Here is a 10838-nt window from a genome sequence, read left to right as displayed (position 1 = left end):
ACTTATTTCAATACACACATTTAATAAAATATTATTTTAATAATAATTATATCATAAATTAAAATAATTATAATGGACATTTATCAACACTTATAATATTATATAAAAATATTTTTTATACACATTTTTTAAAAATAAAAAAATCTCAGTATAAACTTTTTGACTAGAAAAAACTAAACCTTTATTTTTTCTCTTTATTATTGTCACTTTGCTTGTTACATATTCTATACACCTCTGTTGGTAGCAAAATAATACTCTCATAACAACTCTCATGTTACTTTAATCTATACGTTTATATTCTATTATTTATATTGTTTCTTATTACTTCTACAATTTTTGCTTAATTTTGTTATGAAAGAGTTGCAAAATAATAGAACCTCAAACTCAGGCAAAAATATGTCTAGAAAAAGAGGTTTGTAGAGACTGTTTACTCTAATGATATGTTTGGTTAAGAGATTTGATGAGAGATTTAAAAAGAGAAATAGAAAAGATATGTGAAATGTAAATAAGATATATTTACATTTCACATAGTTTCACACATCTTTTTCCTTTCATTTTTCAAATCTCTTCTTAAATCCCTTAACCAAACACAGCTTAAAAGAATATCAAAACAGGGGACTGTCAGAATAGGAGTAGTTTATAATTCAATCTTGGGAGCGAGAAGAGAAGTAAACTGCCCATCCAACAACCTCTCTTTCTCTCTTTACATCCATGGCCCCTGGTTTTGTTCCTTCTCTCTCTCCTCTATATATTCCCTCTATCCACCTCTCCCTTTTCATCACAGTAATAACTTATCCACCAACTCCCTTCTCATCACAGTAATAACTTATCCACCAACTCCCTTCACATTTTCCAAGCCTTTTCTCGCAATCCAAATACTCATTTTTCTCTTCATACCCATCTTCACAGATCTCTTACTCCGTCTGCATGAAACAAGAACATTTATAATTACCATTTTGAAAATAAAAGTAGAGTTGCTAAAATGACCATTGTGATTCTTAAATAAAAAAAAGGACTAATCCAAAAAATCTCTCAACAAAATAATTTTTTTTAAATATTAATTTAAAATGGGATGGGCAAAATAGTAAATGAAATAACAAAATGAAAAGAATGCCTTACCTTCAACAATATTTTGGGAATGAAGATTGAATATGGTCTTCAATAAAGGTCTTCAATGGAGGAAAAGTGTCTCATTGCAGACCAAAGTCTTCAATAGGTGTTCATGTGGGTGGGTCTACACTTGTGGACATAGCGTCAATGAACAAGTGTGTGGAAAGGAGTGTTTGGTGTGTGTACAATGGTTATGAGTGAATGGTGTAATCGTAACTTTCAATGTGTGGATTTAGAATATTAATTAATAATCAAATTAATAGTTGTGTGTATTGAGAAAAGATGTATACTGAGGTAATTAAATGTGTGAAAATAGAATTTCCCATAGAGGAAACCTCTTTCTGGATGAGGATGACAAAGGTACCTTGTTGCTGCTGCTGTGACTAAGGAAAAATTATTGGCACACCATGTGGTTATATTTCATACTAATCATAATTTAGCATACTTTTTTTTTTTTTTTCAATCACTTAATATAAATTCATAAGTCTCACCCCTTCTATCAATTATAACACTGTTGAAGTATCACTTGACGATACTCTAAGATCAACTAATAACTTCTCGTGACTAAGGCCTGTTTTTGAGAACTTATAATAATAGTTGAAAAATCAATAAATCATTAAAAAAAACAAAGAATTACACAATAAGAAAAATCAAATATTTATTTTTATTTTTATTTTTTTCACATTTTTTCCGTAAAAAATTAAAAAATCATTCCAAACGTATTAATTTTTTTCACCTCATATTTTAGTCAAAAAAATATGAAAATTATTAAAATAGTCTATTCTCAAATCAAACCTAAGTCATAGTAGGTCTGTGGTGCCTTGGTTATGATTTTTTTTGAATTTTTTTTTTATTATTTTGATAATTCGAACCATTCTTATTATAGGGTTTATTGAGTACATCATTCATGTAAAAAAATTTAAATTGATTGGACATCTATAGCTTTGCAATAAGAGTACATTTATTTTTTTAAAGTAAATGGTTAACATAATCTTGATGATTTTTTTAAAGCAATTAGAATTTGATCATATGGTTGCGAATTTTCAATTAATTTGATTTTTTGCATGAATGATATACTCAATGAATCCTACACTATAAACAATCTAAATGATTATACAAACTGTTTAATGTACAAAACTCGTTAAGTATATCATTTTGATAAAAAAATCATGTCGATCGGATATCTATAGTTACTTGATCAGAACACATTTATGTCAATACTTTATTTATTGGTAAATTACATTTTGCTTCGTTTATGTTTAGTCACTTTCTCACTTTGACTCTTAAAATTTATTTTTTTTCTCACTTTGGCCTTTTTTGTTTCAAGTTTTTTCACTTTACTCCTAAAACTAATTTCTGTTAAAAATTAGATAGAAAATGACACATTGACAGTCATGTGACATACAAATATTTTATTCTATATGACTCACACCTTTAACATAAACTTAAATTATAATATAATAATATATTTTTTATATTATGTGACAGTTATTGTGGCATTTTCTATCTAATTTTGAACAGAAATTAGTTTTAAGAGTAAACTGAGAAAAACTTGAAACAAGAAAGGTCAAAGTGGGAAAACATAAACTTTAAGAGCCAAAGTGAGAAAGAGACCAAACATAAAGGGGGGGAAATGTAATTTACTCTTTATTTTCAAAATCATACTTATTGTTGTCACAAATGTGATGTGATCAAGTGGCTATCAATATTCAATTAACGTAATTTTTTTTTACAAAAACTATATGCTCGACAATCCTTGCACATTAAACGGTTTGGATTATCAAAATAAGTCTAGAGCAAGGTCCCACCATGGGCCAATAACCAGGGTCGGTCCTGCGTAACTAGGGGCCTAAGGCGAATTTTTTAAATTAGGCCCTTCATATATCATTATCCAAAAAAAAAAAAAAAATTTGTTTGGATAAAACAAAAAGGATAAAAATTTATTTCTATTGCATTACAATTTAACAAAATTTAGATAACAAATATATATATATATATATATAAATAGTTAACTTTCAATTAGTTGAATCGAATATTTATTTTTTAGCTTACCAATGCTATAATAACTAAAATTAATGGGGGGTAAAGATGAGAATTTTTGACACAACTCAAGCAATATATAAAATTAGCAAGTTAGGATTGACTATTTTTCAACATGAATCCAAGTATGACACGACTTAATAACATAAATTATTAGTTATATATTTTAATGTTCACTAAGGGATGCCATGACATTTTTTTAATTTTTTATGTAACTGCATCTAACTTAATAAAAAAAAGTATGTAAAATAATAATTAAGGCTAATATGTTTTTTTCATTTAAGATATGTATTTTTTTTGTTGCCTATTTTAGAGTCAATCTAGTAAACAATATATAGTAATAAGGTACAATTTTCTTAATTAGAAAAATGCAATTGAATTAAAATCAAACATTCTATGAATAATTTCATTTAGTAGAAATAAATTTTATAAAATTCAACTTACGGGAAAAATTTTTAATCTCTCCATACACTTGCTAAATTATTTTTAACTAAAAATGAAAGTTTTCACATTAAACATCAATCGGACACGAATTAAAATAATACCATATGACAACATGAAAATAAATAAATTGAGCTAATATTGAAGTAATTATGAAATAATACGACATGATACACTCCCCTAGTTGGCGGCCCTAAATTTTGTTCAAAATTAGGGGTCCAAGGCGACCGCTTTAGTTGCCTCGCCTCAAGGCCGGCCCTGGCAATAACACTCTCTAATCTGATATCAAGCCAGAGAGAAGTCTCCCTTAATTTGAATGGTGCATTTTCTAGAATTATTCGAGAAGATTATTTAGATTAAAAATTAGGATAAATTACATTGTTAATTTTTAAGTTTTGAAGAAAATACAACAAATTTTACAGTTTTGACAGAGTCACATTTTACAGTTTTAACAAAATCAGGTTTAGGTTTTGTGAATGTTGTATATAGCTCCCTTTTTATTAATAATTCGTTAGTCATATGGATAGAAACATAATGATTTTACACTGAAGTGTATATATATTTTTTATTTATCATTGTAATTTCACACTATTTATATTAGTTTCAGTTGTTTTAGCCCTTCTAAAAGGGAGATCAATGTAACTATGCTAAAACTATGGGGTTATTTATATTTTCTCTATACCTCAGAGGAGATCCATGTAATTTATCCTAAAAATTAAGTTGATTGGACACTAATAATCACTTGATTTATTTATTAAAAAAAATAGATGAAATATTTTTAAAATTATATTATTTATTAATTTATTTTTAAATAAATATAATTTGATCAAGGCACTTTCAATATCTAAGTAATTTAATTTTTTATATGAATAATATATTTAATAAACTGACATAATAAATAATTTAAATTATTGAGATAAAGCCATAGCGAGTCAGATTGAATCCAACTAGAGAGTATCTAGTCCCAATTTGGTGGTGGTTTGATGCCGTGCAAATTTATTGACACGAGTGTGAATAACAACAACTTATTAGTTGAATTTTTTCCACCAAAATATCAAAATGAGCCAATCAAATGGAATCAAATTATTGTTGAAAATAAAAAACAAAAATTGGAATTATTGTTTATTTGATCAATAATTTGTTGGTCTAAATGTGGAATAAACAGAAGCAAAAAACTTTTGAATTATTGTTTAGTTGACCAATAATTTATGAAAGATGTTAAAGATAGCTCTAATGACTGTTGCTAATGTTAAAACATATGTAAAAGTATTTTGATATTTGTGAAATGTGTATTGCATTTATAAATATTTTGTCATTATGTTATTCTTATTGAAGACCCTTAAAATTGTCATTAATTTATTAACATATTTCATGTCAACTTTTTTAGATCTACACATTTATATCTACATCTATATATATTCTCAAAAACCTTTGATAACATTTATATTTATAGATTTTTACTTATATTCATAGAATTTTTAAAAATTATAAACAAAAATTCATTTGGTTTTGAGAAAATTAGTGAAATATCACTCTCTAACTTTGGATAGTAAGAGAGGTCCAATATATTTTTTATTAGTTAAGGTCCTTCAATAATATTATTTGAGAAATTTTAGCTCATTACAGAGAAATTTTTGAAATTTCTTTGTGAAAATATTGAGAGACTCCAACTACTATGAACATGTTGCATGTCATTTATCTTATAAAATTCTAATATTAGGGACTTTAAACTAAAAACCTCTTTTATTTTTGTTTTCAAAAAGATATAAACAGTATACAAAATTTAAATTTTGTAACTACAAAAAAGTTAGTTTCACTTTTTTATCTTACTTTATTTTTATTTCTTTCTTCTTCTCCCACCCTTTTCGACCATAAACCGTTGTTCATCACTACCATCAATCACCATTGCCGATGACGTCCTCCACTAACTACCTCTGGCTACCACCTCACTCGGCCCCTAATTACGTTCTCCTGGTGAACTACCTTCAGTCACCATTTCCAACCATTGACAATTACCTTTGGCCATTGCCAACCACATCTTACCTGTTGATTTGTGATTATGTATTAATTTCAATGAGTAAATAGCAATCTCAATCAAAGACAAATCAACACAATAATTTAACGTGGAAAAACCACAATTGGAGCACCTCCAATTATGATAAAAAATCACGGGCAAAAGCCACAAAACAATCCACTAAGAAGACATAAAGGAATTACACAAGTGTACTCTCAATTACCTAGCGAATCCACGCCCTGAATCGAACCGACCCCTATGTGCCTCTTCCAGTCGCGTCTTCACCTCAGAATTGTCTTGCCTAGCGTTGAATCCACAACGCCGCTGTCGAATCATGACGATGAGCCACTTCGAAATCCACCAAAACTTCAGGCCCGAATTCCACAGAATCCACCGAAGAACAACACTCTCTTTTGTATTGAACGAAACAAACAATCCTTTGATGTATACTTTTCAAACCAGATTTAAACTCAGACAAATATCAAAGAAACTAGCAAAGAAGCTCCAGATATAAACCCTAATATCCAAAAAGAAGATCTGGAAGCTATACCCTAAAATCGGACTGAAACACATATTTATAGAAAATAGATCTGCGATCTCCACTCGAGCACAAGAATGGCTACTCGAACGGACTAACGCTCGAGCGCAGGAAGTGTCGCTCGAGCACAAAAACACAACTTCCAGTACTTTTGCAAACAGTTTAAACTTCTGGAACCAAAGATTCTCCGCTCGAGCGCACAAATGGTCGTTCGAGCGAACAAGCAACTTCGACTGCATTTTTGCTTTTTGCTTTGGGGGCACTACCCCTCAACCCCACCTAGGCACTGCCCCGGACCCGACATAGTCAGCTAAGTGGCAAACATGATAGGAATTTGGATCACAAACTCCTATGCAAGGCACAATTCGGGTTGGATTCACATCTAAAACTCATAGTCTCACTGAAATAAAAGAACGAATAAAATTACAACTGAAAGGAGTTTTGTTCAAACGGGATTGCCAAGAATAAAAACCTAACAACTACCTCTCGTGGCCGACAACCACCTCTGACCACCATCTCTAACTGTCGGCAACAAACTCCCATAATCACTCATTTCACTTGTTTTCAAAACAAAATTTTAAAAAACTTGTATATTAAACATATTTTTTGTTTTCATTTTTATCCAAAATATAGCTATTGGCGTCATATTTAAATCATCCAATTCAAAAGGACACGTGGCGGGAAAAAGGGTACTCCGTGGTATTTGATAACATAGTGAAGAGTCCCACATTTGAAAGCACCCACGTGAGCTGCAAATGCAAGTTCAACCAGTAAAGATGATGAGCAACATGTGAGAGGTACGTGAAGAAGGAGTTAACAAGGAGCAATTGCTAGCAGTTACGCACTTACAAAGAGCATATTATGGCCCTAAGAAGTAGCTGAAAGAAGGAGATCATGGTAAAAGATAGCAGCCTAAATGCTTCAAAGGCATCGGAAGAAGGTTATAAATAGAAGAAAACAAAGACTAAGAAGGCCCTGACCACATCCAGATTATATGTCTTTATCAATTTCATTTATCTTTAAATTTTAGCACTTTACTTTTATGCATTGCACTTACATTTCATATTTGTATTCCCAGAACTTGGTCGGTTTAAAGTTTCGAAGTTGCCCTTATTAAAGGTAACATTTTGTAATTCTTTATTCAATTAATCAATTGCACTAGCCTCTCCTTTCCATTCTGTTACAAATTTAAGTTAAAACCTTGGTTCATCTTTTCAACACAACACAGTAAAGTTATCTTCATTGAGGTTAAGAGAACCTTAAGGCAATCGCTTGATAAGATTGGGATTTATTATCTGTAAGGACTTTTTAGATCCTTACTATCACACTCAATTATATTTCTAACCTTCGAAGTGTCAAAAATAGCCAACAATAATCATAAATGTATTTAATTATTTCTGTAAACTAAAAATAATAAGCTATATACGTTACCAAACAACATCTTAATTATTTATGTTGCATATGTCTACATTCTTTAAACAGTTTCTTGCATCATTTATCTCTCTACTCTGTCAATAATTTTTATTTTATTTTATTTTATTTTATTTTTTTTGCTTTCGATCATTTTTGTTGAAAATTTTATCATAATTGTTATACATAATTTTATACTAAAATGATAGGACAGTATGGCTTATGTAATTAAAGGTAGGGATTTTTTGTGAAAGCCCCTCCCATTGGACCTTTTTTGTGTGAAGCTCACAGAATAAAATAATGGTTAGGAATGGCAATGGGGGGCAATGGGGTGGATATTAATTCTCCATCCCCATTCTCCTATAATAAATTTTTTCCGTTCCCCATTCCCCATTCCCCATGGGTACCACCCTCCCCATTTTTTAATGGGTATGGATTTTCTCCAACCCATTTTAATCCCCATTTTTATTTTTTATATTTAATGTTAACAACCACTTTTTTTTTTTTTTTTTTTTTAAGATTTGCAACAAAAACTAAATATACCTTCAATCTTTTTTCTTTTTTTTAATATATTTAATGTTAACAATTTTTATTTTTATTTTTATTTTTATTTTTTTTCACAACAAAAGTTAAATATACCTTCAATCTTTTTTTCTTTCTTTTTTAATATATTTAATGTTAACATTTTTTTTTTTTTTAAGGTTCACAACAAAAGTTAAATATACCTTCAATCTTTTTTCTTTCTTTTTTAATATATTTAACGTTAACAACCTTCTTTTTTTTTTCTTTTTTTTTATAAAGGTTTTAGCTAAATATACCTTCAATCTTTTTTCTTTCTTTTTTAATATATTTAATGTTAACAACTTATTTATTTATTTATTTTTTTTTTTTTAAAGTTCACAACAAAAGCTAAATATACATTCAATCTTATTTTATTTTATTTGGTTCAACAACAAAATCAAACACACATTAATTAATTAATTAAAAAGTTTGTTTTATAATAAGTAAATATATAATTTTGAGACAATCAAAAAGTTTGTTTGAAGAAAGTATTATAAGACTCATATTAAATTACATCAGGGCATAAACAATGAATTGTTTGTTGATCTCTTAGCCACGGACATTTTAGACATTAAACCATCTTTCTCTTAGCAAATTTGAACCATTCATTTTAATTTATCCAAAATCTAATTATACCTTTAACAAATCTGAACCACTCATTTTAAGATATCTATGCATTACCACACCCAATCCATCCTCCATCTTCTTCCTTTAGTCCCTCACGAATTTTGTTGTTTGTTACTTTTAAAAAACAAAAAATATTTTTTCAATTAAATTTTTACTAATTTCACAACACCATCACCACTATTTTCACTTTCACTGTCACACTACCATCACCATAGCCGCTACCATCATCACTACCGCCATCACCCCACCACTATGTAACAATCTCTACTTTCACATTCGTTCCATCACCACCACCACCAAATATAAAAATATATATTTTTAATTTTTTTTATAAAAAATATTTTTCATTAAAAATATTTTCTATTTGAATAAATGACGCATAACATTGGGAAACAAGCTGATTTCAGTTAAATCTGTTCATAACTAAGAAAAAAAATTTTAATTTAAAAAAATTTATTTAGTAAGACTTTGTATCCCCTTTTTGTTTTTCTAGCAAATAAATTTTTGTACCCATCATTTCTAACCAATCACGACTCATGCTTGTTTTGATTCTCTACAATTTTCTTATTTTCAAATACATTCATATATATATATATATATATATATATGTTGTATAAATTGTGTGATAACATAAAACAAATAGATTCATACTCGTTAATTGAAATTTCAGAACAAGCAAACCATTCTGAAAATTACAATACACAACAAAATAAAATAACATAGAAAAGCAAACTGAAACCTACACTAGACAGTGCCCTTAATTTTTTTAAATAAATTTAAAAAAATTTAGATATGCATAAAATTTGACAAGAATAATGTGACAATGTTAATTAATGTGTGTTTGATTTTATTGTTGAGCCAAATAAAATAAAATAAGATTGAATGTATATTTAGCTTTGGTTGTGAATAAAAAAAAAAAATTGGTTGTGAACCTTAAAAAAAAAAATTAAAAAAAGAAAAAAGAAAAAAGATTAAATGTATATTTAGCTTTGGTTGTGAATCTTAAAAAAAATAAAATAAAATAAAAAAATAAAATAAAATAAAATAAAATTGGTTGTGAACCTTAAAAGAAAAATTATAAAAAGAAAAGAAAAGAAAAAAGATTAAATGTATATTTAGCTTTGGTTGTGAATCTTAAAAATTAAAAAAAAAAAATGGTTGTGAACCTTAAAAATAAAAAATAAAAAAAGATTGGAGGTGTATTTAGCTTTGGTTGTGGATCTAAAAAAAAAATGGTTGTAAACCTGAAATAAATAAATAAATAAATAAATAAAAAGATTGAATGTATATTTAGTTTTGGTTGTGAATCTTAAAAAAAAATAAAAAAAAATGGGGAAATTAGTGGGTACCCATTCCCAACCCATCCCCTGTGGATATTTAAAGAATATCACTTACCCTACCCAATGGATAAGAAAAAGAGGGGAAAACCCATGTATTTGGGTTGGGTCTCCATGGATACCCACAGGGTAGGTTATCCATTGCCATCCCTAATAATGGTTCCAAAAGTCCCTCAAATTAAAAAATATGATGAAAAGCTAGGAATACCCTTGCATATATATGAGCAATAGTAAGCAGTTGAGCTGTTTGTCTCTCTTGTTTTTTTTTCTTCGTTTGAAAACTATCGAAGTTCAAAACCCTTGATTCGAAAACCCTTCTTCAAAAACTATCAATTAAAGCATAATGAGAGATTTTCAAGTGCCATTGTCGAATGTTTCGAAGTTATTGAACGATTTCATCATCTTCTACCGGTCGTTATTTCTGAATCAACCATCACAAGTCAAAAAAGCTCTCTTTCTTTTACAGCTCTCTCTCTCTCTCTCTCTCCATCAACTCCACCGTCAATGGTTGTTCATCGACTTCACCATCTCCATCATCGATCAACATCGCTCATCCTTACCGTTGACCGGCGACCACCATTTTTACCGTCATATTTGATGCCTATGAACTCATGTTTGAGATCAATAACTTTATATCTGAGATAAAATGACCTCATATATGTCAAAAAAAATGATATATTGAGATATTATAATGAAAACTCAAGAGTTTTTTTGTTTGTTTGTTCATAGATCTAAAGTAAGATTCGACTATAATTCCTTT

The sequence above is a fragment of the Camellia sinensis genome, chromosome 8 (assembly GCF_055761805.1).
Source record: "Camellia sinensis isolate YWXY chromosome 8, ASM5576180v1, whole genome shotgun sequence".
NCBI classification, from domain to species: Eukaryota; Viridiplantae; Streptophyta; class Magnoliopsida; order Ericales; family Theaceae; genus Camellia; species Camellia sinensis.
This window is presented reverse-complemented; position numbering follows the sequence as displayed.